Source organism: Centropristis striata, chromosome 2 (assembly GCF_030273125.1).
Source record: "Centropristis striata isolate RG_2023a ecotype Rhode Island chromosome 2, C.striata_1.0, whole genome shotgun sequence".
NCBI lineage: Eukaryota > Metazoa > Chordata > Actinopteri > Perciformes > Serranidae > Centropristis > Centropristis striata.
Genome location: NC_081518.1, coordinates 19,333,261 through 19,360,868, shown reverse-complemented (window position 1 = coordinate 19,360,868; position 27,608 = coordinate 19,333,261). Strand labels below are relative to the sequence as shown.

At 46.0% G+C, this 27,608-nt stretch overlaps 12 non-coding genes and 2 pseudogenes across 12 annotated transcripts; all 14 read right to left on the bottom strand.

Annotated features, from left to right (window-relative positions):
• Positions 1 to 187: 187 nt before the first annotated feature.
• Positions 188 to 372, bottom strand: LOC131960935 (U2 spliceosomal RNA). The gene has a single exon (XR_009389797.1). It is a non-coding gene; the product is annotated as a U2 spliceosomal RNA (small nuclear RNA).
• Positions 373 to 6,349: 5,977 nt separating this feature from the next.
• Positions 6,350 to 6,513, bottom strand: LOC131959161 (U1 spliceosomal RNA). The gene has a single exon (XR_009389400.1). It is a non-coding gene; the product is annotated as a U1 spliceosomal RNA (small nuclear RNA).
• Positions 6,514 to 7,023: 510 nt separating this feature from the next.
• LOC131959895 (U2 spliceosomal RNA) lies at positions 7,024 to 7,214 on the bottom strand. The gene has a single exon (XR_009389552.1). It is a non-coding gene; the product is annotated as a U2 spliceosomal RNA (small nuclear RNA).
• Positions 7,215 to 7,826: 612 nt separating this feature from the next.
• On the bottom strand, positions 7,827 to 7,990 carry LOC131959089 (U1 spliceosomal RNA). Its single transcript, XR_009389384.1, has one exon. It is a non-coding gene; the product is annotated as a U1 spliceosomal RNA (small nuclear RNA).
• A 510-nt stretch (positions 7,991 to 8,500) lies between these two features.
• On the bottom strand, positions 8,501 to 8,691 carry LOC131959888 (U2 spliceosomal RNA). Its single transcript, XR_009389551.1, has one exon. It is a non-coding gene; the product is annotated as a U2 spliceosomal RNA (small nuclear RNA).
• Positions 8,692 to 9,303: 612 nt separating this feature from the next.
• LOC131961275 (U1 spliceosomal RNA) lies at positions 9,304 to 9,467 on the bottom strand. Its single transcript, XR_009389865.1, has one exon. It is a non-coding gene; the product is annotated as a U1 spliceosomal RNA (small nuclear RNA).
• Positions 9,468 to 9,977: 510 nt separating this feature from the next.
• LOC131960947 (U2 spliceosomal RNA) lies at positions 9,978 to 10,157 on the bottom strand (annotated as a pseudogene).
• Positions 10,158 to 14,506: 4,349 nt separating this feature from the next.
• Positions 14,507 to 14,614, bottom strand: LOC131961047 (U2 spliceosomal RNA; annotated as a pseudogene).
• Positions 14,615 to 15,226: 612 nt separating this feature from the next.
• On the bottom strand, positions 15,227 to 15,390 carry LOC131959740 (U1 spliceosomal RNA). The gene has a single exon (XR_009389521.1). It is a non-coding gene; the product is annotated as a U1 spliceosomal RNA (small nuclear RNA).
• A 510-nt stretch (positions 15,391 to 15,900) lies between these two features.
• Positions 15,901 to 16,091, bottom strand: LOC131959855 (U2 spliceosomal RNA). The gene has a single exon (XR_009389545.1). It is a non-coding gene; the product is annotated as a U2 spliceosomal RNA (small nuclear RNA).
• A 612-nt stretch (positions 16,092 to 16,703) lies between these two features.
• On the bottom strand, positions 16,704 to 16,867 carry LOC131961142 (U1 spliceosomal RNA). The gene has a single exon (XR_009389839.1). It is a non-coding gene; the product is annotated as a U1 spliceosomal RNA (small nuclear RNA).
• Positions 16,868 to 17,377: 510 nt separating this feature from the next.
• On the bottom strand, positions 17,378 to 17,568 carry LOC131959880 (U2 spliceosomal RNA). Its single transcript, XR_009389549.1, has one exon. It is a non-coding gene; the product is annotated as a U2 spliceosomal RNA (small nuclear RNA).
• A 612-nt stretch (positions 17,569 to 18,180) lies between these two features.
• Positions 18,181 to 18,344, bottom strand: LOC131960443 (U1 spliceosomal RNA). Its single transcript, XR_009389675.1, has one exon. It is a non-coding gene; the product is annotated as a U1 spliceosomal RNA (small nuclear RNA).
• Positions 18,345 to 18,854: 510 nt separating this feature from the next.
• LOC131960942 (U2 spliceosomal RNA) lies at positions 18,855 to 19,039 on the bottom strand. Its single transcript, XR_009389800.1, has one exon. It is a non-coding gene; the product is annotated as a U2 spliceosomal RNA (small nuclear RNA).
• Between the last annotated feature and the right edge of the window lie 8,569 nt (positions 19,040 to 27,608).

Sequence of the window (27,608 nt, the reverse complement as noted above, 5' to 3'; positions counted from 1 at the left end):
CCCGTATCCAAATCCAACACGGAGCGTCACGTTGGCAAACTATTACATTTGCCCTGGCATAGCCCAGGGGCAGAAAGAAGGTTGGGCAATACTCAGGCTAACAGCATCAGCCACACAGGAAGGCAGAGTTCCGCAAGCTGAGAGAGCAGGCAGAGGAACGAACGTGCTTTACATTTCACATAGAGAGGAGGGGTGCACCGTTCCCGGAAGTACTGCAATACCAGGTCGATGCGTGGAGTGGACGGAGCAAGCCCCTATTCCATCTCCCAGTTCCAAAAATCAATTTAATATATGGTCCCCGGGTAGGGGACGTATCAGATATTAAACTGATAAGAACAGATTTTTCTTTCGAAAAATTTTATTGACACTTATTCCAAAAACATTTTACAGTAGTTTCACATCAATCCCACACGTAAATTCAGTTTTTTTTAAATACAATAAATAGACTTAAATACAACAATTCTGTAAAATCTGTAAAACCATATTAAAACGTTAAAACGAATTAAAAGGTCATACAGAAAATAAGTTGTAATAAGTTACATAAAATATACAATATATTACATGTGTCAGCTTTTTTAAGTGTCCGTGTTAAAAGCCTTTAAAATAGGAGTTCATTTGTTGAAAGGTTTGACAATGTCTGCTGTTGTACAGGAGCGCAGTGTGTCTTCGCAAGGATACACTCATTCCGCTCCCCCAATCAATTCCTTCCGGGATGCTGTGTTGGTGCTCAGAGGAGATCCTCACCCTTTTGCTCCTTCCCACCTGCCTCACCCGGAGAGTCAGGCCGTCGCTGCTGAGACCTTTTTCTGTGTGGCTCCGGCTCCTTCGTCCGAATGGGCGCAGAGGCGATTCTTCTTTGTGGTTGTGTCCTAGGCCTGCCGCCTGCAGCTCTGGCCACATGGGCCATTGCTGCTGCCATCCGGATCACAGCCACGGGGGGGATCTGCTTGCGCCTTCTTACCAGCAAGTCTCTGGAGGTCCATATGGCTTCTTTTATGGCGGCTAGGGTGAGCCACTGATTTGCGAAGTTGCCCGTTCGGCTTCTGTGGCCCACCCCATACAGCACCAGTTGTGCTGTAAGGACCTCCCTTGCTGGTAAGTACGGGAATTGTAAGGAGCAGGCCATTGCCCACAGGTCTACAGCAGCGCTGCACTCCCAGAGCAGATGTCTCACCGACTCAGGCTCTCCACAGCCTGGTCGGGGGCAGGTTGAGAGCGTTGCCATGCCCCGGGAGTGCATTACGGACCTGACTGGGAGGATCTCATGAGCCACCATCCATGACAGGTCCCGGAGTCTGTTTGGGAGAGCGGAATGGTTCACGTTGTGCCAAACTGTTGAGGGCTCACCAAATGCAAGCCCACGCACTGGACACACTGGTTCCCGCTCCTGTACAACAGATATCAAAAGACGATGGTGAGATAAAACATGCAACTCCTCCTGCTCCAGGTTAAAATGCTTTAAAAATGTCTTAATAAAAGCATAGGCTGGCGGCAGGTTAAAAGACACAGGTACTTTTAGATCAGGGTTTAAAAGCTTTAGGTTTCTTAGGTAGGACCCCATCCAGAACCTTGTCATTGCTGCCGTTTTGGGGTTTCTGGATGGGGCTATGGCGGCTTTGATGTGACTTGCTGTATATCTGCTTCCTAAAAACAGGTTCAGGTCCGGGACTCCTTTTCCTCCTTTCTCCTTTGGCGATTTCATCACCGTCCTGGCGAGTCTTTCCCACTTGGAGCCCCACAGGAAGTAAAACACAGCTCGGTCAAGATCTAATAAAACTCTCCTGGGTGGGATAAAAACAGAACTGATCAGTAAAAGCAAAGGTAAAATCACTGCCTTGATGATTAAAACCTTTCCTTCCAAAGTCAGTCCCCTCAATCCCCAGTACCCAAGTTTCTGTCTGACTTTCCCTACCATGTCTGGCCAATTTGTTTTCCCTCCCCCCTCCCTATCGAATTTGACCCCGAGTATTTTTAGGTCTGTTTGTGTCACAGTCAGGGGGAGTCCTGTCGTCTCGTTGGCAGTCCATGGTCCATATAAAAGGGCTTGGGTCTTATTTCGGTTTAGTTTTGACCCAGAGGCCTGTCCAAACCAGTCAGTCACGTCCATCGTCCTGTTGACAGATAAAAGATCAGTGCATAAAATGTTAATGTCGTCCATATATAAGATGCATTTGGATACGAGTCCCCCACTCCCTGGGACTCTTACCCCGTTGATCCATTTGTCCCTTCTCAAGACCTGTGCCAGTGGTTCTATACAAGTAACGTAGAGGAGGGCAGATAACGGACAACCCTGACGGACACCGCAGTTTATATTGACTGCGTTTGTCAGATGCCCGTTAACGACGAATCTGCTGGTTATGTCCCTGTACAGCAATCCCACCCAAGCTACAAACCTCTCTGGGAACCCCATTTTTGGCAGTACCTCAAAGAGGTACTGGTGCGAGACCCGATCAAAGGCTTTCTCAAAGTCTAAATTTAGGACTATTAGCCGGATGTTTCTGTCTCTCGCATAACAGATGGTGTCTCGGATCAGTACGAGGCTATCAGTGATCTTCCTCCCCGGGACGGCACAGGCTTGATCCGGGTGGATTAGCTCATCTAAAAACAAGGGCATACGTGATGCTAAAATTTTGCTAAAAATTTTACAGTCAACATTTAAAAGTGTGATCGGTCTCCAGTTCCTTAAGTCCGTCTTGTCTTTGTCTTTGTGGAGGAGGGTCACTATCCCTACTCTAAAACTATCAGGAAGTCGGTCAAGTTGCTCCAAGTCCATAAAAACAGCAAGCAAATCAGGTGCTAAAATGTCCCAAAAGGTCGAATAAAATTCAAGAGGTAGCCCATCTTCTCCTGGAGACTTCCCTGGTTTAAAACTCTGAAAGCATTTATTTAGCTCAAACATAGTAAAATCCTGGGTTAAAAGCACACTGTTGCTTATTGTTTTTTCAATTGATTTTAAAACTTCCCTGATGGTGTCATTTCTTACGGGCTTTTCTTCATATAGTTCAGTGTAGAAATGTTCAATATGCTCCTTGATTTCTTTTGTTGATTCTGCTATATTTCCCTGCTGGTTTTTCAGTTTTAAAATGGTTCCCCCTTTACTTAAAATTTTCTTAAAAAAGTATCTTGTGCATTTTTCCCCTTCTTCTATGTCCCTTTCTTTGCTTCTTATTATGATGCCTTTACTTTTAATTTCTGCTAAAACCAACATTTCTCTTTTGATTTGTTTAATCTCTTCATTAAAATCCATCCCCTGTTGGTTTAGATTAAAATAGCGCTGAAGTCTTTTTTGCAGTCCCAGCATGCATCGTTTTTCCTTATCCTTTTTCTTCTTCCCTACCTGTCTAAAGAAAGTCTGAGTCCTTCCCTTCACCATTTCCCACCAGTGTGCACGTGTCTCGTAAAAGTCTTGAAGGGTCTGCCACTCTTGGTACTGCTCCCTGAACTGCCTAACTACCTCCCTATCTTTTAAAAGGGAGCAGTTGAGCTTCCACAGACCACTTCCAAAAGTCACACCAGAAGGTAGTGAGAGGGTGCATGAAAGCATAGCGTGATCAGAAAAGAAAACAGGTGTCAATCTAGCATCAGTTGGTGGGCAATCACGGGATAAAAGGTAGTCTATGCGAGAGGCTCTGGTGCCATCACCACTGCACCAGGTGAAGCCCTCCTCTCTGGGATGCATTGTTTTAAAACAGTCCAGCAGTTTAAAATCCCTACACATATTCTGCAATAAAACTGATGTTTTGTCAACCTTAAAATCTTCTCCCGCTCCTTTTCTATCATTTCTGCTTAAGATACAGTTAAAATCACCCCCGACGACTAATGGTGCCCTGCCTAGCATGTGGGACTGCAAGTCTTCTAAAAAGTCATACCTGTCATTTTTGTCTATAAAACCATAAATATTTAGGATGTTAAAATCCTTTCCCATAAAAGTCAATTGTGCTAAAAGTGCCCGGCCATCTCTCACCACTGTGCTTCCCTTCACCAAGACAAGAGGGTTTTTAATTAAAATGGCTACTCCATCATTTTTGTTTTCATTTGATCCGGACCATAGGGATGTATTTGGCCATAAATTCTTCCATTGTGTGTATGACTTTAAAAAGGGGAGGCCACACTCCTGTAATAAAAACACATCTGACTTAACAGTGTCTAGAAAAGATAAAACACTCTGGGCTCTAACTCTCGACTTCACACTTCTCACATTGATGGTAGAGAAGGTGAGTGTCATGAGTATGGTTAAAAATAACACGTATGACATTTTAATAGGAAGCAGAGGGGATAGTCAATGTTAAAAAGTCTTTTTAAGATCTGATGCTTGTGTATGGAGCTCTTCCTTCAGCCTTATGGGGGAAAGGTGAAGGGGTTGCGCTCCGCTACCCTGTCGGACTCCGGGGGTTGAAAGCTCCTCTCGTTTGCTGCTGGAGTCCTTAGGGGTTGATCTTAGAGCTATACTGAGGAAAGAGACCTCATTTGGGGAATTGGAGGGAAAGACTCTGGACTCCTCCACAGTTGGACTGTCTGAGGAGTATCCAGCTCTTGCCCTCTTTTCTGAGACTCCAGGAGACTCAGAAGACAATTCCGATAAGGGCCTCTTAGCTTCTTGGGCGTTGGGGAGGGAGGCATCCTCGCTGTCATCCTGTGGCTGTTCCTTTTCCTTTTCTGAACAAGCTCCGCCTTCTGCCTGCATTGCCCCTTCTTCTCCGTTCTCTATCGGTGGGGCACATGCAGGCCCCTCCCCTTCTCCCACCTCACCTGATTCCTGTTCACCAGTCACAGGTTTTGGCGGGAGGTTTGAATTTTCAAGCCCATCCTCAAACAGCTCTTGAAATGGCTCCTCTTGTCTGCCATTTTGTTTTGTGGCTTTCAGTTTGTTGGCAAAAGACTTTGGGCAATCTCTGAAGAGGTGGTTTGTTTCTCCACAAAGATTGCACTTTCTGCCATTGGTACATTCCTCAAAGGTATGACCAATTTCTCTGCATTTACCACACACTGTTTTCTGGCATGCTTCTACCAGGTGCCCTTGCTCACCACACTTGCGGCAGAGCTTGGGCTGTCCCTGGTAGTGGATGTAGCCCCTGTTGTTACCCAAGACTATCATGGATGGCAGATGTTTCAAGCCCTGGAAGCCCTGGGGGTCCTGCCATTGTTGGATGGGGACCCTCCAGGCACAAGTCCAAATGCCATCTTCATCTCTCACCTTGGTAGCCTGGCCTTTCACAGTGCAAAATCTACCCAGCCAATGACAAATGTCGTCCGCATTCACTGTTTCATTGAACATCTTGACAATGACAGTTTTAAATGTATTGTCAGTCAGCTTCTCTACGTTGAAAGCGGAGAACTGGGGTTTCTCAGTCTCAAACCGGTTGCAAAATTCTCGAAAAGTCATGGCCGTGCGAAAGCTTACATCAAAACCTTTGTTCATCGGTAGTGTCACAATACAGTTGATGTCCTCAGGTCGAAACTTCAATATTTTTTGTATAAACCTCCTGGAAAAGTCAAGTCTTGACATTGGACCCAGGGGTTTACCATCTTTCTCTTTAAATGTGAAACGGACGCTGTGGTGCCTCCGCATGCCGGCATGGTTGGCCGACATGGTGGAGGCACCACACACTACAGGGAAAAGGAAAACTAAAAACACTTAAAAATTTGCCTAAAACCAACAAATTAAAAAGTGGACTAAAAGGGCCAGATAAAAATGGCTTGAGGTCACTTGATCTTAGCCAAAAGGCCGAGAAGCGATGCCGTCAAAGGGTCGGAGGTGAAGGGCGGATTGGCTGCACACTCACTCTCGATGCCGGTTCTCAAAACCCAAGTAGCAGTTTCGGGAAGCGCGAGTAAGAGTACCACCAACGACAGTGGAGGAAAACCTCTCAGAATCGCTCCAAAGTATGTTCTCTTAGAGAAGCAAATGTGCAAATTGTGGCTCTCTCTGGGTGAAAAGGGACTCTGCTTGTTGCTAGAGTTCGTGACGCAGTGTCAGTGTTTTTGAAAGCAAATCAAGCACTGACAGCCCCTGGTGGACATGCCACCAAAGTGCAGCTGATGCACATTTCAGCAGCAAAGCCAATACCGCATGTTTTACCAAAGATGACAAAGATTTACCAACAGGCCTGTGTGCTTTCCTGCGCTTGTACTAGCGCATATGTTGCTCAACGCAAAGGTAGCAATCCGGAAGTGGGCTTCAATTTCCAGGCACTTGAACGTACATATGCCCATTGTACTGTACTACCACTGCTTACTGATGCTCGGCATCACCGTGTAAGCTCTGCTTCGTTTCAAGCAGCCTAAAATGCTTACAGCCCCCGTGAATGACTTGAGGGTTGCCTCTTGTTTTAATTTTCACAGTATATGTCAGGGGAGAGCGCGAACGCAGTCCCCCACTACCAGAAATTATGCAGTCGAGATTCCCACATTTGGGGAATTCGCAGAGGTCAGCTCGGCCGGAGTGCAATGGCTGAGCCTCGCCCTGGGTGAACCACCTTCGTGATCATGGTGTCTCCCCTGCCAGGTAAGTATGAGTTGCACAGCTCAGAGATCGGCTGCCCTGTAGCAGACACGCCACGCTGACTGATGGTGCTGAAGGCATGTGTTTGTCTTCCTCCTGACATGTCGGGTCAGTGGAAAGCAGACTGGGAAACAGTGACCTGTTTGATTCATGTTATGGGCACAGGCATGCATTTCACGTGTCTCCCTTTTGCTGCCTCCTGCTCTTAAAATGAGAGTCATGGACACTGCAGAAAGGTTCACGCCCACTGAATGTCACTATGAAATTGGAGCATTAACAAGTGTACACATATTGTGAGTCCACATCATCGGCTGGGACAGGCCTGCTCATTGTCCCCGTATCCAAATCCAACACGGAGCGTCACGTTGGCAAACTATTACATTTGCCCTGGCATAGCCCAGGGGCAGAAAGAAGGTTGGGCAATACTCAGGCTAACAGCATCAGCCACACAGGAAGGCAGAGTTCCGCAAGCTGAGAGAGCAGGCAGAGGAACGAACGTGCTTTACATTTCACATAGAGAGGAGGGGTGCACCGTTCCCGGAAGTACTGCAATACCAGGTCGATGCGTGGAGTGGACGGAGCAAGCCCCTATTCCATCTCCCAGTTCCAAAAATCAATTTAATATATGGTCCCCGGGTAGGGGACGTATCAGATATTAAACTGATAAGAACAGATACTACACTTGATCTTAGCCAAAAGGCCGAGAAGCGATGCCGTCAAAGGGTCGGAGGTGAAGGGCGGATTGGCTGCACACTCACTCTCGATGCCGGTTCTCAAAACCCAAGTAGCAGTTTCGGGAAGCGCGAGTAAGAGTACCACCAACGACAGTGGAGGAAAACCTCTCAGAATCGCTCCAAAGTATGTTCTCTTAGAGAAGCAAATGTGCAAATTGTGGCTCTCTCTGGGTGAAAAGGGACTCTGCTTGTTGCTAGAGTTCGTGACGCAGTGTCAGTGTTTTTGAAAGCAAATCAAGCACTGACAGCCCCTGGTGGACATGCCACCAAAGTGCAGCTGATGCACATTTCAGCAGCAAAGCCAATACCGCATGTTTTACCAAAGATGACAAAGATTTACCAACAGGCCTGTGTGCTTTCCTGCGCTTGTACTAGCGCATATGTTGCTCAACGCAAAGGTAGCAATCCGGAAGTGGGCTTCAATTTCCAGGCACTTGAATGTACATATGCCCATTGTACTGTACTACCACTGCTTACTGATGCTCGGCATCACCGTGTAAGCTCTGCTTCGTTTCAAGCAGCCTAAAATGCTTACAGCCCCCGTGAATGACTTGAGGGTTGCCTCTTGTTTTAATTTTCACAGTATATGTCAGGGGAGAGCGCGAACGCAGTCCCCCACTACCAGAAATTATGCAGTCGAGATTCCCACATTTGGGGAATTCGCAGAGGTCAGCTCGGCCGGAGTGCAATGGCTGAGCCTCGCCCTGGGTGAACCACCTTCGTGATCATGGTGTCTCCCCTGCCAGGTAAGTATGAGTTGCACAGCTCAGAGATCGGCTGCCCTGTAGCAGACACGCCACGCTGACTGATGGTGCTGAAGGCATGTGTTTGTCTTCCTCCTGACATGTCGGGTCAGTGGAAAGCAGACTGGGAAACAGTGACCTGTTTGATTCATGTTATGGGCACAGGCATGCATTTCACGTGTCTCCCTTTTGCTGCCTCCTGCTCTTAAAATGAGAGTCATGGACACTGCAGAAAGGTTCACGCCCACTGAATGTCACTATGAAATTGGAGCATTAACAAGTGTACACATATTGTGAGTCCACATCATCGGCTGGGACAGGCCTGCTCATTGTCCCCGTATCCAAATCCAACACGGAGCGTCACGTTGGCAAACTATTACATTTGCCCTGGCATAGCCCAGGGGCAGAAAGAAGGTTGGGCAATACTCAGGCTAACAGCATCAGCCACACAGGAAGGCAGAGTTCCGCAAGCTGAGAGAGCAGGCAGAGGAACGAACGTGCTTTACATTTCACATAGAGAGGAGGGGTGCACCGTTCCCGGAAGTACTGCAATACCAGGTCGATGCGTGGAGTGGACGGAGCAAGCCCCTATTCCATCTCCCAGTTCCAAAAATCAATTTAATATATGGTCCCCGGGTAGGGGACGTATCAGATATTAAACTGATAAGAACAGATACTACACTTGATCTTAGCCAAAAGGCCGAGAAGCGATGCCGTCAAAGGGTCGGAGGTGAAGGGCGGATTGGCTGCACACTCACTCTCGATGCCGGTTCTCAAAACCCAAGTAGCAGTTTCGGGAAGCGCGAGTAAGAGTACCACCAACGACAGTGGAGGAAAACCTCTCAGAATCGCTCCAAAGTATGTTCTCTTAGAGAAGCAAATGTGCAAATTGTGGCTCTCTCTGGGTGAAAAGGGACTCTGCTTGTTGCTAGAGTTCGTGACGCAGTGTCAGTGTTTTTGAAAGCAAATCAAGCACTGACAGCCCCTGGTGGACATGCCACCAAAGTGCAGCTGATGCACATTTCAGCAGCAAAGCCAATACCGCATGTTTTACCAAAGATGACAAAGATTTACCAACAGGCCTGTGTGCTTTCCTGCGCTTGTACTAGCGCATATGTTGCTCAACGCAAAGGTAGCAATCCGGAAGTGGGCTTCAATTTCCAGGCACTTGAACGTACATATGCCCATTGTACTGTACTACCACTGCTTACTGATGCTCGGCATCACCGTGTAAGCTCTGCTTCGTTTCAAGCAGCCTAAAATGCTTACAGCCCCCGTGTATGACTTGAGGGTTGCCTCTTGTTTTAATTTTCACAGTATATGTCAGGGGAGAGCGCGAACGCAGTCCCCCACTACCAGAAATTATGCAGTCGAGATTCCCACATTTGGGGAATTCGCAGAGGTCAGCTCGGCCGGAGTGCAATGGCTGAGCCTCGCCCTGGGTGAACCACCTTCGTGATCATGGTGTCTCCCCTGCCAGGTAAGTATGAGTTGCACAGCTCAGAGATCGGCTGCCCTGTAGCAGACACGCCACGCTGACTGATGGTGCTGAAGGCATGTGTTTGTCTTCCTCCTGACATGTCGGGTCAGTGGAAAGCAGACTGGGAAACAGTGACCTGTTTGATTCATGTTATGGGCACAGGCATGCATTTCACGTGTCTCCCTTTTGCTGCCTCCTGCTCTTAAAATGAGAGTCATGGACACTGCAGAAAGGTTCACGCCCACTGAATGTCACTATGAAATTGGAGCATTAACAAGTGTACACATATTGTGAGTCCACATCATCGGCTGGGACAGGCCTGCTCATTGTCCCCGTATCCAAATCCAACACGGAGCGTCACGTTGGCAAACTATTACATTTGCCCTGGCATAGCCCAGGGGCAGAAAGAAGGTTGGGCAATACTCAGGCTAACAGCATCAGCCACACAGGAAGGCAGAGTTCCGCAAGCTGAGAGAGCAGGCAGAGGAACGAACGTGCTTTACATTTCACATAGAGAGGAGGGGTGCACCGTTCCCGGAAGTACTGCAATACCAGGTCGATGCGTGGAGTGGACGGAGCAAGCCCCTATTCCATCTCCCAGTTCCAAAAATCAATTTAATATATGGTCCCCGGGTAGGGGACGTATCAGATATTAAACTGATAAGAACAGATTTTCTTTTTTTCTTTCGAAAAATTTTATTGACACTTATTCCAAAAACATTTTACAGTAGTTTCACATCAATACCACACGTAAATTCAGTTTTTTTAAAAAAAATACAATAAATAGACTTAAATACAACAATTCTGTAAAATCTGTAAAACCATATTAAAACGTTAAAACGAATTAAAAGGTCATACAGAAAATAAGTTGTAATAAGTTACATAAAATATACAATATATTACATGTGTCAGCTTTTTTAAGTGTCCGTGTTAAAAGCCTTTAAAATAGGAGTTCATTTGTTGAAAGGTTCGACAATGTCTGCTGTTGTACAGGAGCGCAGTGTGTCTTCGCAAGGATACACTCATTCCGCTCCCCCAATCAATTCCTTCTGGGATGCTGTGTTGGTGCTCAGAGGAGATCCTCACCCTTTTGCTCCTTCCCACCTGCCTCACCCGGAGAGTCAGGCCGTCGCTGCTGAGACCTTTTTCTGTGTGGCTCCGGCTCCTTCGTCCGAATGGGCGCAGAGGCGATTCTTCTTTGTGGTTGTGTCCTAGGCCTGCCGCCTGCAGCTCTGGCCACATGGGCCATTGCTGCTGCCATCCGGATCACAGCCACGGGGGGGATCTGCTTGCGCCTTCTTACCAGCAAGTCTCTGGAGGTCCATATGGCTTCTTTTATGGCGGCTAGGGTGAGCCACTGATTCGCGAAGTTGCCCGTTCGGCTTCTGTGGCCCACCCCATACAGCACCAGTTGTGCTGTAAGGACCTCCCTTGCTGGTAAGTACGGGAATTGTAAGGAGCCGGCCATTGCCCACAGGTCTACAGCAGCGCTGCACTCCCAGAGCAGATGTCTCACCGACTCAGGCTCTCCACAGCCTGGTCGGGGGCAGGTTGAGAGCGTTGCCATGCCCCGGGAGTGCATTACGGACCTGACTGGGAGGATCTCATGAGCCACCATCCATGACAGGTCCCGGAGTCTGTTTGGGAGAGCGGAATGGTTCACGTTGTGCCAAACTGTTGAGGGCTCACCAAATGCAAGCCCACGCACTGGACACACTGGTTCCCGCTCCTGTACAACAGATATCAAAAGACGATGGTGAGATAAAACATGCAACTCCTCCTGCTCCAGGTTAAAATGCTTTAAAAATGTCTTAATAAAAGCATAGGCTGGCGGCAGGTTAAAAGACACAGGTACTTTTAGATCAGGGTTTAAAAGCTTTAGGTTTCTTAGGTAGGACCCCATCCAGAACCTTGTCATTGCTGCCGTTTTGGGGTTTCTGGATGGGGCTATGGCGGCTTTGATGTGACTTGCTGTATATCTGCTTCCTAAAAACAGGTTCAGGTCCGGGACTCCTTTTCCTCCTTTCTCCTTTGGCGATTTCATCACCGTCCTGGCGAGTCTTTCCCACTTGGAGCCCCACAGGAAGTAAAACACAGCTCGGTCAAGATCTAATAAAACTCTCCTGGGTGGGATAAAAACAGAACTGATTAGTAAAAGCAAAGGTAAAATCACTGCCTTGATGATTAAAACCTTTCCTTCCAAAGTCAGTCCCCTCAATCCCCAGTACCCAAGTTTCTGTCTGACTTTCCCTACCATGTCTGGCCAATTTGTTTTCCCTCCCCCCTCCCTATCGAATTTGACCCCGAGTATTTTTAGGTCCGTTTGTGTCACAGTCAGGGGGAGTCCTGTCGTCTCGTTGGCAGTCCATGGTCCATATAAAAGGGCTTGGGTCTTATTTCGGTTTAGTTTTGACCCAGAGGCCTGTCCAAACCAGTCAGTCACGTCCATCGTCCTGTTGACAGATAAAAGATCAGTGCATAAAATGTTAATGTCGTCCATATATAAGATGCATTTGGATACGAGTCCCCCACTCCCTGGGACTCTTACCCCGTTGATCCATTTGTCCCTTCTCAAGACCTGTGCCAGTGGTTCTATACAAGTAACGTAGAGGAGGGCAGATAACGGACAACCCTGACGGACACCGCAGTTTATATTGACTGCGTTTGTCGGATGCCCGTTAACGACGAATCTGCTGGTTATGTCCCTGTACAGCAATCCCACCCAAGCTACAAACCTCTCTGGGAACCCCATTTTTGGCAGTACCTCAAAGAGGTACTGGTGCGAGACCCGATCAAAGGCTTTCTCAAAGTCTAAATTTAGGACTATTAGCCGGATGTTTCTGTCTCTCGCATAACAGATGGTGTCTCGGATCAGTACGAGGCTGTCAGTGATCTTCCTCCCCGGGACGGCACAGGCTTGATCCGGGTGGATTAGCTCATCTAAAAACAAGGACATACGTGATGCTAAAATTTTGCTAAAAATTTTACAGTCAACATTTAAAAGTGTGATCGGTCTCCAGTTCCTTAAGTCCGTCTTGTCTTTGTCTTTGTGGAGGAGGGTCACTATCCCTACTCTAAAACTATCAGGAAGTCGGTCAAGTTGCTCCAAGTCCATAAAAACAGCAAGCAAGTCAGGTGCTAAAATGTCCCAAAAGGTCGAATAAAATTCAAGAGGTAGCCCATCTTCTCCTGGAGACTTCCCTGGTTTAAAACTCTGAAAGCATTTATTTAGCTCAAACATAGTAAAATCCTGGGTTAAAAGCACACTGTTGCTTATTGTTTTTTCAATTGATTTTAAAACTTCCCTGATGGTGTCATTTCTTACGGGCTTTTCTTCATATAGTTCAGTGTAGAAATGTTCAATATGCTCCTTGATTTCTTTTGTTGATTCTGCTGTATTTCCCTGCTGGTTTTTCAGTTTTAAAATGGTTCCCCCTTTACTTAAAATTTTCTTAAAAAAGTATCTTGTGCATTTTTCCCCTTCTTCTATGTCCCTTTCTTTGCTTCTTATTATGATGCCTTTACTTTTAATTTCTGCTAAAACCAACATTTCTCTTTTGATTTGTTTAATCTCTTCATTAAAATCCATCCCCTGTTGGTTTAGATTAAAATAGCGCTGAAGTCTTTTTTGCAGTCCCAGCATGCATCGTTTTTCCTTATCCTTTTTCTTCTTCCCTACCTGTCTAAAGAAAGTCTGAGTCCTTCCCTTCACCATTTCCCACCAGTGTGCACGTGTCTCGTAAAAGTCTTGAAGGGTCTGCCACTCTTGGTACTGCTCCCTGAACTGCCTAACTACCTCCCTATCTTTTAAAAGGGAGCAGTTGAGCTTCCACAGACCACTTCCAAAAGTCACACCAGAAGGTAGTGAGAGGGTGCATGAAAGCATAGCGTGATCAGAAAAGAAAACAGGTGTCAATCTAGCATCAGTTGGTGGGCAATCACGGGATAAAAGGTAGTCTATGCGAGAGGCTCTGGTGCCATCACCACTGCACCAGGTGAAGCCCTCCTCTCTGGGATGCATTGTTTTAAAGCAGTCCAGCAGTTTAAAATCCCTACACATATTCTGCAATAAAACTGATGTTTTGTCAACCTTAAAATCTTCTCCCGCTCCTTTTCTATCATTTCTGCTTAAGATACAGTTAAAATCACCCCCGACGACTAATGGTGCCCTGCCTAGCATGTGGGACTGCAAGTCTTCTAAAAAGTCATACCTGTCATTTTTGTCTATAAAACCATAAATATTTAGGATGTTAAAATCCTTTCCCATAAAAGTCAATTGTGCTAAAAGTGCCCGGCCATCTCTCACCACTGTGCTTCCCTTCACCAAGACAAGAGGGTTTTTAATTAAAATGGCTACTCCATCATTTTTGTTTTCATTTGATCCGGACCATAGGGATGTATTTGGCCATAAATTCTTCCATTGTGTGTATGACTTTAAAAAGGGGAGGCCACACTCCTGTAATAAAAACACATCTGACTTAACAGTGTCTAGAAAAGATAAAACACTCTGGGCTCTAACTCTCGACTTCACACTTCTCACATTGATGGTAGAGAAGGTGAGTGTCATGAGTATGGTTAAAAATAACACGTATGACATTTTAATAGGAAGCAGAGGGGATAGTCAATGTTAAAAAGTCTTTTTAAGATCTGATGCTTGTGTATGGAGCTCTTCCTTCAGCCTTATGGGGGAAAGGTGAAGGGGTTGCGCTCCGCTACCCTGTCGGACTCCGGGGGTTGAAAGCTCCTCTCGTTTGCTGCTGGAGTCCTTAGGGGTTGATCTTAGAGCTATACTGAGGAAAGAGACCTCATTTGGGGAATTGGAGGGAAAGACTCTGGACTCCTCCACAGTTGGACTGTCTGAGGAGTATCCAGCTCTTGCCCTCTTTTCTGAGACTCCAGGAGACTCAGAAGACAATTCCGATAAGGGCCTCTTAGCTTCTTGGGCGTTGGGGAGGGAGGCATCCTCGCTGTCATCCTGTGGCTGTTCCTTTTCCTTTTCTGAACAAGCTCCGCCTTCTGCCTGCATTGCCCCTTCTTCTCCGTTCTCTATCGGTGGGGCACATGCAGGCCCCTCCCCTTCTCCCACCTAACCTGATTCCTGTTCTGATAAGAACAGATACTACACTTGATCTTAGCCAAAACGCCGAGAAGCGATGCCGTCAAAGGGTCGGAGGTGAAGGGCGGATTGGCTGCACACTCACTCTCAATGCCGGTTCTCAAAACCCAAGTAGCAGTTTCGGGAAGCGCGAGTAAGAGTACCACCAACGACAGAGGAGGAAAACCTCTCAGAATCGCTCCAAAGTATGTTCTCTTAGAGAAGCAAATGTGCAAATTGTGGCTCTCTCTGGGTGAAAAGGGACTCTGCTTGTTGCTAGAGTTCGTGACGCAGTGTCAGTGTTTTTGAAAGCAAATCAAGCACTGACAGCCCCTGGTGGACATGCCACCAAAGTGCAGCTGATGCACATTTCAGCAGCAAAGCCAATACCGCATGTTTTACCAAAGATGACAAAGATTTACCAACAGGCCTGTGTGCTTTCCTGCGCTTGTATTAGCGCATATGTTGCTCAACGCAAAGGTAGCAATCCGGAAGTGGGCTTCAATTTCCAGGCACTTGAACGTACATATGCCCATTGTACTGTACTACCACTGCTTACTGATGCTCGGCATCACCGTGTAAGCTCTGCTTCGTTTCAAGCAGCCTAAAATGCTTACAGCCCCCGTGAATGACTTGAGGGTTGCCTCTTGTTTTAATTTTCACAGTATATGTCAGGGGAGAGCGCGAACGCAGTCCCCCACTACCAGAAATTATGCAGTCGAGATTCCCACATTTGGGGAATTCGCAGAGGTCAGCTCGGCCGGAGTGCAATGGCTGAGCCTCGCCCTGGGTGAACCACCGTCGTGATCATGGTGTCTCCCCTGCCAGGTAAGTATGAGTTGCACAGCTCAGAGATCGGCTGCCCTGTAGCAGACACGCCACGCTGACTGATGGTGCTGAAGGCATGTGTTTGTCTTCCTCCTGACATGTCGGGTCAGTGGAAAGCAGACTGGGAAACAGTGACCTGTTTGATTCATGTTATGGGCACAGGCATGCATTTCACGTGTCTCCCTTTTGCTGCCTCCTGCTCTTAAAATGAGAGTCATGGACACTGCAGAAAGGTTCACGCCCACTGAATGTCACTATGAAATTGGAGCATTAACAAGTGTACACATATTGTGAGTCCACATCATCGGCTGGGACAGGCCTGCTCATTGTCCCCGTATCCAAATCCAACACGGAGCGTCACGTTGGCAAACTATTACATTTGCCCTGGCATAGCCCAGGGGCAGAAAGAAGGTTGGGCAATACTCAGGCTAACAGCATCAGCCACACAGGAAGGCAGAGTTCCGCAAGCTGAGAGAGCAGGCAGAGGAACGAACGTGCTTTACATTTCACATAGAGAGGAGGGGTGCACCGTTCCCGGAAGTACTGCAATACCAGGTCGATGCGTGGAGTGGACGGAGCAAGCCCCTATTCCATCTCCCAGTTCCAAAAATCAATTTAATATATGGTCCCCGGGTAGGGGACATATCAGATATTAAACTGATAAGAACAGATACTACACTTGATCTTAGCCAAAAGGCCGAGAAGCGATGCCGTCAAAGGGTCGGAGGTGAAGGGCGGATTGGCTGCACACTCACTCTCAATGCCGGTTCTCAAAACCCAAGTAGCAGTTTCGGGAAGCGCGAGTAAGAGTACCACCAACGACAGTGGAGGAAAACCTCTCAGAATCGCTCCAAAGTATGTTCTCTTAGAGAAGCAAATGTGCAAATTGTGGCTCTCTCTGGGTGAAAAGGGACTCTGCTTGTTGCTAGAGTTCGTGACGCAGTGTCAGTGTTTTTGAAAGCAAATCAAGCACTGACAGCCCCTGGTGGACATGCCACCAAAGTGCAGCTGATGCACATTTCAGCAGCAAAGCCAATACCGCATGTTTTACCAAAGATGACAAAGATTTACCAACAGGCCTGTGTGCTTTCCTGCGCTTGTACTAGCGCATATGTTGCTCAACGCAAAGGTAGCAATCCGGAAGTGGGCTTCAATTTCCAGGCACTTGAACGTACATATGCCCATTGTACTGTACTACCACTGCTTACTGATGCTCGGCATCACCGTGTAAGCTCTGCTTCGTTTCAAGCAGCCTAAAATGCTTACAGCCCCCGTGTATGACTTGAGGGTTGCCTCTTGTTTTAATTTTCACAGTATATGTCAGGGGAGAGCGCGAACGCAGTCCCCCACTACCAGAAATTATGCAGTCGAGATTCCCACATTTGGGGAATTCGCAGAGGTCAGCTCGGCCGGAGTGCAATGGCTGAGCCTCGCCCTGGGTGAACCACCTTCGTGATCATGGTGTCTCCCCTGCCAGGTAAGTATGAGTTGCACAGCTCAGAGATCGGCTGCCCTGTAGCAGACACGCCACGCTGACTGATGGTGCTGAAGGCATGTGTTTGTCTTCCTCCTGACATGTCGGGTCAGTGGAAAGCAGACTGGGAAACAGTGACCTGTTTGATTCATGTTATGGGCACAGGCATGCATTTCACGTGTCTCCCTTTTGCTGCCTCCTGCTCTTAAAATGAGAGTCATGGACACTGCAGAAAGGTTCACGCCCACTGAATGTCACTATGAAATTGGAGCATTAACAAGTGTACACATATTGTGAGTCCACATCATCGGCTGGGACAGGCCTGCTCATTGTCCCCGTATCCAAATCCAACACGGAGCGTCACGTTGGCAAACTATTACATTTGCCCTGGCATAGCCCAGGGGCAGAAAGAAGGTTGGGCAATACTCAGGCTAACAGCATCAGCCACACAGGAAGGCAGAGTTCCGCAAGCTGAGAGAGCAGGCAGAGGAACGAACGTGCTTTACATTTCACATAGAGAGGAGGGGTGCACCGTTCCCGGAAGTACTGCAATACCAGGTCGATGCGTGGAGTGGACGGAGCAAGCCCCTATTCCATCTCCCAGTTCCAAAAATCAATTTAATATATGGTCCCCGGGTAGGGGACGTATCAGATATTAAACTGATAAGAACAGATACTACACTTGATCTTAGCCAAAAGGCCGAGAAGCGATGCCGTCAAAGGGTCGGAGGTGAAGGGCGGATTGGCTGCACACTCACTCTCAATGCCGGTTCTCAAAACCCAAGTAGCAGTTTCGGGAAGCGCGAGTAAGAGTACCACCAACGACAGTGGAGGAAAACCTCTCAGAATCGCTCCAAAGTATGTTCTCTTAGAGAAGCAAATGTGCAAATTGTGGCTCTCTCTGGGTGAAAAGGGACTCTGCTTGTTGCTAGAGTTCGTGACGCAGTGTCAGTGTTTTTGAAAGCAAATCAAGCACTGACAGCCCCTGGTGGACATGCCACCAAAGTGCAGCTGATGCACATTTCAGCAGCAAAGCCAATACCGCATGTTTTACCAAAGATGACAAAGATTTACCAACAGGCCTGTGTGCTTTCCTGCGCTTGTATTAGCGCATATGTTGCTCAACGCAAAGGTAGCAATCCGGAAGTGGGCTTCAATTTCCAGGCACTTGAACGTACATATGCCCATTGTACTGTACTACCACTGCTTACTGATGCTCGGCATCACCGTGTAAGCTCTGCTTCGTTTCAAGCAGCCTAAAATGCTTACAGCCCCCGTGAATGACTTGAGGGTTGCCTCTTGTTTTAATTTTCACAGTATATGTCAGGGGAGAGCGCGAACGCAGTCCCCCACTACCAGAAATTATGCAGTCGAGATTCCCACATTTGGGGAATTCGCAGAGGTCAGCTCGGCCGGAGTGCAATGGCTGAGCCTCGCCCTGGGTGAACCACCTTCGTGATCATGGTGTCTCCCCTGCCAGGTAAGTATGAGTTGCACAGCTCAGAGATCGGCTGCCCTGTAGCAGACACGCCACGCTGACTGATGGTGCTGAAGGCATGTGTTTGTCTTCCTCCTGACATGTCGGGTCAGTGGAAAGCAGACTGGGAAACAGTGACCTGTTTGATTCATGTTATGGGCACAGGCATGCATTTCACGTGTCTCCCTTTTGCTGCCTCCTGCTCTTAAAATGAGAGTCATGGACACTGCAGAAAGGTTCACGCCCACTGAATGTCACTATGAAATTGGAGCATTAACAAGTGTACACATATTGTGAGTCCACATCATCGGCTGGGACAGGCCTGCTCATTGTCCCCGTATCCAAATCCAACACGGAGCGTCACGTTGGCAAACTATTACATTTGCCCTGGCATAGCCCAGGGGCAGAAAGAAGGTTGGGCAATACTCAGGCTAACAGCATCAGCCACACAGGAAGGCAGAGTTCCGCAAGCTGAGAGAGCAGGCAGAGGAACGAACGTGCTTTACATTTCACATAGAGAGGAGGGGTGCACCGTTCCCGGAAGTACTGCAATACCAGGTCGATGCGTGGAGTGGACGGAGCAAGCCCCTATTCCATCTCCCAGTTCCAAAAATCAATTTAATATATGGTCCCCGGGTAGGGGACGTATCAGATATTAAACTGATAAGAACAGATTTTTCTTTCGAAAAATTTTATTGACACTTATTACAAAAACATTTTATAGTAGTTTCACATCAATACCACACGTAAATTCATTTTTTTTAAATACAATAAATAGACTTAAATACAATAATTCTGCAAAATCTGTAAAACCATATTAAAATGTTAAAACGAATTAAAAGGTCATACAGAAAATAAGTTGTAATAAGTTACATAAAATATACAATATATTACATGTGTCAGCTTGTTTAAGTGTCCATGTTAAAAGCCTTTAAAATAGGAGTTCATTTGTTGAAAGGTTTGACAATGTCTGCTGTTGTACAGGAGCGCAATGTGTCTTCGCAAGGATACACTCATACACTCACGACTAATGGTGCCCTGCCTAGCATGTGGAACTGCAAGTCTTCTAAAAAGTCATACCTGTCATTTTTGTCAATAAAACCATAAATATTTAGGATGTTAAAATCCTTTCCCATAAAAGTAAATTGTGGTAAAAATGCCCGGCCATCTCTCACCACTGTGCTTCCCTTCACCAAGACAAGAGGATTTTTAATTAAAATGGCTACTCCATCATTTTTGTTTTCATTTGATCCGGACCATAGGGATGTATTTGGCCATAAATTCTTCCATTGTGTGTATGACTTTAAAAAGGGGAGGCCGCACTCCTGTAATAAAAACACATCTGACTTAACAGTGTCAAGAAAGGATAAAACACTCTGAGCTCTAACTCTCGACTTCACACTTCTCACATTGATGGTAGAGAAGGTGAGTGTCATGAGTATGGTAAAAAATAAAAAAGTATGACATTTTAATAGGAAGCAGAGGGGATATTCAATGTTAAAAGATCTTTTTAAGATCTGATGCTTGTGTATGGAGCTCGTCCTTCAGCCTTATGGGGGAAAGGTGAAGGGGTTGCGCTCCGCTACCCTGTCGGACTCCGGGGGTTGAAAGCTCCTCTCGTTTGTTGCTGGAGTCCTTAGGGGTTGATTTTTTTTTTTTTTTTTTTAATATGTTTTGCAGTAACATATATCCAGCAAAGTAAAGAGTGAGGGGGGGTTACATGGGGGAGTAACACAATTACAATTAATATTTGTGTGAAATCATAGAGTGCAGGAAGACAAGGTACGTTTCTAGTAGGCCAGCACAACACAAAGTCACTTCAAAAACACAGAAACAGGCAAAATAATTCTAGAGTCTTTATGGCTTTCTTGTTTTCGGATTGAGTAATTGTCTTAATGTATTGTTTGATTTCCCTTTCAAAGCGGTAAGTACATGGTATTTGATTAGTGAATTTCCGGTTATGGATATGAGCTTTGGCTAAAAATAATATTAAATTAATTATATAATATTGGTCTACTTGGGGGAATGGGACTGAAAAGAAACCAAACAATACATTTTGATATTCCAAAAGAAAGTTTTTGTCAATATGTTGACGGATTAATGTGGTAACATTTTTCCAAAATGTCTGCAGGTGGGGACATGACCAGAAGAGGTGGTGAAGATCTTCTGGAGCCTGTTTGCAGAAGGAGCAGAATTCGCTGATGTCTTTTTTATATCTTTGCATAAATAGATTGGAGGGATAAATTCGGTGGATGAGTTTGAGGGAAATTTCTTTGATTTTATTTGTGATGAAGTATTTGGCAGGTAGAGACCATATGTTTTTCCAGACCAGATTCGTGAATGTATTGTTCCAATATGACGGTTTGGGTTTTTTTTTATAGTTTGGGCGCCAGCCAGGTTTCTCTCCTGGCAGTTAAGAGTCAGTTGTAAGTCCCCCAAAACACCATACTAGGATGCAGCCTAAAATAGCTACACCCTATTTGCTTTAAAACCTCACAAATATTTACTGGCTTTCACAACAAAGGAAAAAAAAACACATGCAACAAAATTACCAACCACAAATTAATAGACAAAATAGGTTCTGCTTTTTCAAAGAAAATTCATTCATTTAATTTCAGTTCTTCAGGAAAAGGGAAAAAATATAATATTCAGTGCATTCAATGTCCGTTTCTTTTTTCAAAATAAAGTTCAGTTCCGTTTCTTCTTTTCAAAATAAAATTCTGTTCATTCACAAACAAAACAAAAGTTATTTTCTCATTCAACAAACAAAACAAAAGTTCTTTTCATTCACCAAAACAAATCAAAAATATATGGGGTGAAGAAAAAAACAGTCCTTCAAATAAAGTCAGAAAAAAAAAGAGAGAGAAAAAAAAAACGTCAGTCAGTAGTCACTGTCCGTCAGTATTGTGGTCGGGTGATGTGAAGGAGTGACGTGGATTACCGGTTCCGGGCTGTGTGGAGATGAAAGGTTGGATGCGGGTTGATGAGATGATGGTACGAGGATACGTGGTCGCGGTCCGTCGGCAAAGAAAGAGAAACACGGGCTAAACTTCGTGTCTTTTAACGCGCTGAGCCTTGCTCCGTTTCCGTGGTACACACTCTCTCTCTCGCTCGCTCTCTCTCTCTCCGACTGCTGCCTCTCGGAAGTGCGCCCCGCCGGCTCTTTTTAAGATCTCCGTTTCCGTTTTCTATTAAGCGTCATCTTCCCAGCCACTTAACATCGTGGCAATTTCGGGTTGTCACACCCCCCCCCCCCTTGGAAAAAGACGGAATTTGTGTCTAATTAATGGAGGCTGTCAACAATTTTCCTGGGTTTCATCTGGAGCAGAGGTAGGAAAGCCAAGAAAATCTTCCTCATCACTGTCTTCATGCAAAATATCAAGCACTTTTTGACGCTGCTTCCTGTCCAGCTCTTTAGCGCTGGGGTAGCAGGGTTTCAGCTGTGCCACATTAACGACGCGCAAGTCCTCTCCCGTGTCCTCCAGAACCACCTCAAAATTCAGAGGGCCCATTCTTCTGGTCACACGATACGGACCTTTCCAGCGTGGTGCAAGTTTGGCAGCATACGATTTGTCAGCTTTTGAAAGAGGGTGAGTTTTGATCCATACACGGTCTTTTTCTGCGAAATTTGCATCTCTCCTCCCTTTGTCATAATAGTGCTTTTGTCTTGTTTTTGCTTTTTCCAGATTAATTTCCACCAGTTTTTTGAATTCCTCAATCTGTTTTGTAGTGACATATGCGTTTGTGTCAGGGTTACACAGCTGGGGCATGAGCTCAGCATCCAGGGGGCCCTTCAAAGGTCGACCAAGGTTGAGCTCTGCTGGTGTAACTCCAATGGACTCGTGCACAGCTGAATTTAGAGCAAAGCGGAACTCAGGTAAGTACTTGTCCCAGCTCTTGTGTTTCTCTTGTACATATGAAGCGATCATGGCTTTCACATTCCGGTTCACTCTTTCTGTTAGGTTTGTTTGTGGATGGTAGGATGAAGTCCTCTTCTGCCTGAGGTTCCAGCGGCTGCATGTTTCCTCAAAGACGGCTGAAACGAACTGAGATCCTCTGTCCGAGAGTATGTAAGTTGGCACACCCCAGCGGGTCAAAATTTCCTTTGTTAGGATCTGGGATATTGTCTCAGAGGTGGCTTTACGAAGGGGAAACATATCAACCCATCTTGTGTAATAGTCAACGAAGACCAGGAGATATACGTTGCCATTTGAGCTTCGGGGGAAGGGTCCCATGAGGTCGACTCCCAACATCTCCCACGGTTTTTGTACCACTGTCTGTTGGAGTTTTCCAGGTGGCTTCCGGGTCTCAGGTTTGTAGAGCTGACAAACTTGGCAACATTGTACATAATTTTTTACCTCCAGGCTCATTTTAGGCCAATATACCAAAGCTTGTAGCCTCTTGTAGGTCTTGTATCTTCCAAAATGGCCAGAGAGAGGGTCGTCGTGATAGTGAGCGAGTAACTGAGGACGGAGTGAAGTGGGGATGTATATTTGATACAGGGTTTTATGAGGTAATTTCACCACTCTGTAGACCTTATCTTCTAGAACTGTGAACTTCACAGCCAAATCTTCAGTTAATTCTCCTGTTTCCATGATTTTATTGTACAGGTACCGGACATCAGAGTCCTCCTGCTGGGCTTTCCAAATGTCTTCGTCGGTAATCTGAAGGTGTTTAGAGGTATTTCTTTTTGAGCGTAGCACTGCAGCACACGTGGCATGGGGGTGTTGATCATCCACAGGAGCTCTCGATAAAGCATCAGGCACGGTGTTATATTTCCCTTTGCGATATTCCACTGTAAAGGAGAACTCCTGAAGGCGAAGTGCCCATCGGATGAGCCGAGTGCTTGGCTTTTGGGTTTTGAAAACCCAGACAAGAGATGAATGGTCAGTAACTACTGAGAAATGTCTTCCTTCCAAATAATATCTCCATTTTTCCAGGGCCCAGACAACAGCAAGACATTCCTGCTCTGTGGTTGAATAATTTCGCTCTGCTTGGTTCAAGGTGCGGCTGGCAAAGGCAAGAACCTGTTCGGTACCCAGACCAGTCTGTTGAGCCAAGACAGCTCCAAGACCAACATCGCTGGCATCTGTGTACACAGTGAAAGGCAGATTGAAATCCGGATGTCCGAGGATTGGAGGTGAGATCAGACACTGCTTTAAGGTCTCAAATGCTTCCTGACATGAAGAGGTCCAGATGAACTTTGCTCCTTTTCGTTTAAGGGCATTCAGTGGTTCAGAGACCTGGGAAAACCGGGGCACAAAACGGTGGTACCATCCTGTCATCCCCAAAAACCTTTGCAGTTCTTTGATGGTTTGTGGGACAGGGAAATCTTGTACTGCCTTGGTCTTCTCACTATCCACTGCTATCCCAGCAGAGGATACAATGTGGCCCAGAAACTTCAGGGAGGTTCGAAAAAACTGGCTCTTCTTCATATTTACTGTCAGGTTAGCAGCTCGTAGTCTGTCAAGCACTTTTTGTATGTCATTTCCATGTTGTTCCACTGTAGGAGAATAAATGATAATATCGTCCAAATACACAAAGCATGTGTTTCCTCGTAGGTCTCCAAGAACTAACTCCATTAGCCGTTGGAAGGTGGCTGGGGCGTTTTTGAGACCAAAGGGCATTACTTTAAACTGGTAGAGGCCAAAAGGACTGATGAAGGCAGTCTTCTCCCGACTCTCTGGATCCATCCTGACTTGCCAGTAGCCACTGTTGAGGTCCAAGGTTGTGAACGTGACCGCTCCGGCTAATGATTCCAGTATTTCCTGGATGTTTGGTAGGGGGTAGGCATCAGTATGCGTTGCAGCATTCAGCTTTCGGTAATCTACACAAAATCTTGGTTTTGGGTCTTGTTTTTTAGGTACCAGGACCACAGGAGCAGCATAAGGAGATGTTGATGGCTCTATGATGTCCTTCTCAAGCATGTCCTCCACATGTTCTTTGATCACCTGAAACTTTGTTGGTGAAACACGATAGGGTTTCTGCTTGATTGGTACTTCATGGGTAAGGAAGATTTTGTGAGTGAGAACACTTGTGCATCCTAAAGTTTCAGTGCAAACACTTGAATTTTTATGTAGTTGATTTAACAACTGACTCTTTCCAAAATCATCCAGATGAGCATTGTCAGTGGCAGCTTGCAGCAGATCCTGGCACGGAAGCGAAGAAACCAGACTGGCAGGAGCAACAGCAGAAAAAAAAGCAAGCTGAGGTGGGCATCCAGCTTCTGATGGATTCAGGAACTGATACCTGTGCTCCAGATTGTTTTTGAACCAGTAGCTGTTCTGAGAGACATCAAATTGCAGGCCGGTTAACGACATGAAATCAAGTCCCACAACTGCAGGATATGCAAGGCTGCGTGCTGGCAAAATGACACAAGGTAATGTCACCATCTGAGTCTGTACGAAAAGCTTCAGCTCACTCCATCCTAATGGCTGTCTTCCCTCTCCATCTGCCAGATACAGAGGTCCTCTACTCCATGGTTTCAACACATGATGCTGCCGCTTTATTGTTGACCAGACTCTTTCATTTAGCAAAGTGTAAGATGATCCAGTGTCCATGACAGCAGTTCCCTTCAAATATCCTATGCTCAGTGGTACAATTAATTGGCAAGGAGGGGGAGGTTTTCCTGCTGGTGATGAAGGAGACATTCCCCTCAGAGAACTGGAGTGACTGGACGATGTGAGTGACCCCAGGGTGGCAGGTCCTTCCTTACTGGGGCTCGTTTTCCCACCCTGTTGGTATAGAGGTCTTGAAGATTGAGCTCGATGAGGTGTCCACTGTGGGCAAGAAGCAGGTGCATGGCTTCCTTTGCAGCGCCAACAGTACACCGGTTGTGGCTGGTTATGACTGGAAGTACTTGAACGAACAAGGTTATTATCTTTATTGGGTGGTAAGGGAGTATTTTCAGAAGTGGGTTTGCTTGTTCTCCTCAATGCATTTTTCCTGTGTTCATATTGCAGCTGATTCTCCCGGTCCTTCTCCAGTTGCTGGCCCAGACGCACAAGTGCATCAACAGAAGAAACTCCACTACTTCTCAGCTGACTGGCCAGTTGGGGGTTAATATTTTTCAAAATCATCTTGATAATTTCCTCTTCTGTAATTTTTGGCTTCCAGCGTTTACATAAGGACTGATACATATATGCAAAATCTCTGACACTTTAACCTTCCTTCTGAACTCTGGTGCGCACTCTTTCCGCCAACTCATCTTCATAATCCTCTGACAGGAAGGCAGCACGGAACTGCTCATTAAATTCTTTCCATGTGTGTATTTTATGGCGTCCCACGTCCCACCAGTCTCTTGCTGTCCCATGAAGCACATTACGCAAGGTGGCAATAAGTTCATCATCCGAGAGTGGGTTGAGAGCCAGAAAATCATCACACCTTTCCAGGTATTGAAGTGGATCAGAAGTGTCATCTATTTTGCCGAAGGTTGGAAATGGTAACTTTATAGGGCTTTTTCCCATGAGTCTGCTTTTTACTTCCCCGTGAATTGTGGATCCTCCGGGTGAACAGAAATTTTTTTCTGGTATACCAGGTTGTATGGTGGATTGTAACCGGGGCCTGTGGAGGGATTTTTCTGCCAGATGAACCTCAGAGTGGGTTTGAACACCTGTGTGCCCACAAGCAGCAGTGAATTTAGTGGCTGTTATTTCCTCAGTCAGTGTTTGCATTGAGTTTTTGCAATGAGAGAGCTCCTCCTCCAGGTGAGTTATGACATTTGACATGGGTGTGAGCACAGAGCAAAGATCTTTGATTAGGTCAGTATGATGATGCTGTAACCTCCAGCCAAGTGATGCATTAAACTGTGTTCCCAGATATTCGAGTTGTTTGTCCACATGTTTAACAATTTCTTTTTGTTGGTTCTGTAGTAGATTTGTAAATGCTTCGGTTACATGTTCAGTGTGAGCGGTGATTTCTTTTGTGATTCTTTCCTTTAGTTGCCGTTGGTGATGTTGCTGTTCCTCAGCCATTTTGTGAAGCTGCTGCTGAATCCCAGCGTCAGAAATTTCCTTTGTGGAAGAAGCTGCAGGCTGACCTCCCTTTTGACTGTTATCTGTCAAAACTGTAGGTGGTGATAGTGGACTGACAACCTCAGAAAGTGCACAAAGATCCATGTCCAGCAGAGAGTAAGTTGTGGCAGGCGGTTCCTGTGTACGGATTGGTTCTGGTTGTGGATCCTCCATTTCCCACAATAAAGACTCCAAGTTGGTGGCCATTTTGTTTTCCTTTGTTTCAAACTTGATGGAAAAGTTTTTCCTTTAACACATGCGTGGGTTCGTTTTATTAAATTATTTCCAGTTTTATATTTTTCCTTCAATGAGGTTTTATTTCGTTCAGGGCCCCACATTGGGCGCCATTTTTTATATGACGGTTTGGGTTTTTTTTAATAGTTTGGGCGCCAGCCAGGTTTCTCTCCTGGCAGTTAAGAGTCAGTTGTAAGTCCCCCAAAACACCATACTAGGATGCAGCCTAAAATAGCTACACCCTATTTGCTTTAAAACCTCACAAATATTTACTGGCTTTCACAACAAAGGAAAAAAAAACACATGCAACAAAATTACCAACCACAAATTAATAGACAAAATAGGTTCTGCTTTTTCAAAGAAAATTCATTCATTTAATTTCAGTTCTTCAGGAAAAGGGAAAAAATATAATATTCAGTGCATTCAATGTCCGTTTCTTTTTTCAAAATAAAGTTCAGTTCCGTTTCTTCTTTTCAAAATAAAATTCTGTTCATTCACAAACAAAACAAAAGTTCTTTTCTCATTCAACAAACAAAACAAAAGTTCTTTTCATTCACCAAAACAAATCAAAAATATATGGGGTGAAGAAAAAAAAACGTCAGTCAGTAGTCACTGTCCGTCAGTATTGTGGTCGGGTGATGTGAAGGAGTGACGTGGATTACCGGTTCCGGGCTGTGTGGAGATGAAAGGTTGGATGCGGGTTGATGAGATGATGGTACGAGGATACGTGGTCGCGGTCCGTCGGCAAAGAAAAAGAAACACGGGCTAAACTTCGTGTCTTTTAACGCGCTGAGCCTTGCTCCGTTTCCGTGGTACACACTCTCTCTCTCGCTCGCTCTCTCTCTCTCCGACTGCTGCCTCTCGGAAGTGCGCCCCGCCGGCTCTTTTTAAGATCTCCGTTTCCGTTTTCTATTAAGCGTCATCTTCCCAGCCACTTAACATCGTGGCAATTTCGGGTTGTCACACCGTATTTGGGTTACTGATGATTTCTTTTTGGTATAGTGCACGTATATTACGGTTATTGTTCTT